The 713-nt window shown below is 47.4% G+C and overlaps 1 pseudogene; it reads left to right on the top strand.

The window, feature by feature from the left end:
* The first annotated feature begins 311 nt into the window (after nt 1-311).
* On the top strand, nt 312-416 carry LOC135037459 (U2 spliceosomal RNA; annotated as a pseudogene).
* Nucleotides 417-713: the final 297 nt, after the last annotated feature.

Here is a 713-nt window from a genome sequence, read left to right as displayed (position 1 = left end):
CAGAACAGGGGGTGACTCCCACTTTATTCTGTCCGCAGCAGGAAATGAATAAACAATCGGAAACCTTTTGGGGATTTGAAACCATCTTGTCGAGCTGGCCCAGACTTTCTCAAACAGAGATGGAGGAACGTTACATCAGCTTTCATTATATATCTATATATACATACATATAGACCCCTTTGTCAGGAACAGCAGGGTCCTCAGTGATGTTAATATGTCCTTAATATCCACAATCATGTACTGAATGCTCCTTGCCAATATTGGATCTAATCAGGAAATATTATGGTCGACATAGGAATCAGTATCCGAGTATCGCTTCTCGGCCTTTTGGCTAAGATCAAGTGTAGTATCTGTTCTTATCAGTGGAGAAAAACCGACCGGTTAGCCCTACTTCATGGGGGGAGCGTGAACCCTCCATGTTGTATGAGGCACGGTTTGGTGGAGATCCCTACTGCATGGGGAAGTAATTGGGCCCCATGTGGTATAGGGAGCCACCCGGTGAAGTATCTACGGTAGAGAAACATGGGGTGGAGTACCTGTTCTTACACTAGGAGCGTGAGAGGTTCCTAGATGTGGAATGGAGAAACACCCTGTGGAGTATCATGCCGGGGTGTGGCGGGCCCCTGGTCGGGAATGGAGAAAAACTGGGCTGAGTATTCCTATCACCGTATAGGGCGGACCCTTGCGATTGTTTAGGAAACAGCCTGGTCTAG

This window comes from Pseudophryne corroboree, unplaced genomic scaffold (assembly GCF_028390025.1).
Source record: "Pseudophryne corroboree isolate aPseCor3 unplaced genomic scaffold, aPseCor3.hap2 scaffold_675, whole genome shotgun sequence".
NCBI classification, from domain to species: domain Eukaryota; kingdom Metazoa; phylum Chordata; class Amphibia; order Anura; family Myobatrachidae; genus Pseudophryne; species Pseudophryne corroboree.
Note: the sequence above shows the minus strand (reverse complement) of the source record. Positions and strands in the feature narration are given on the sequence as shown.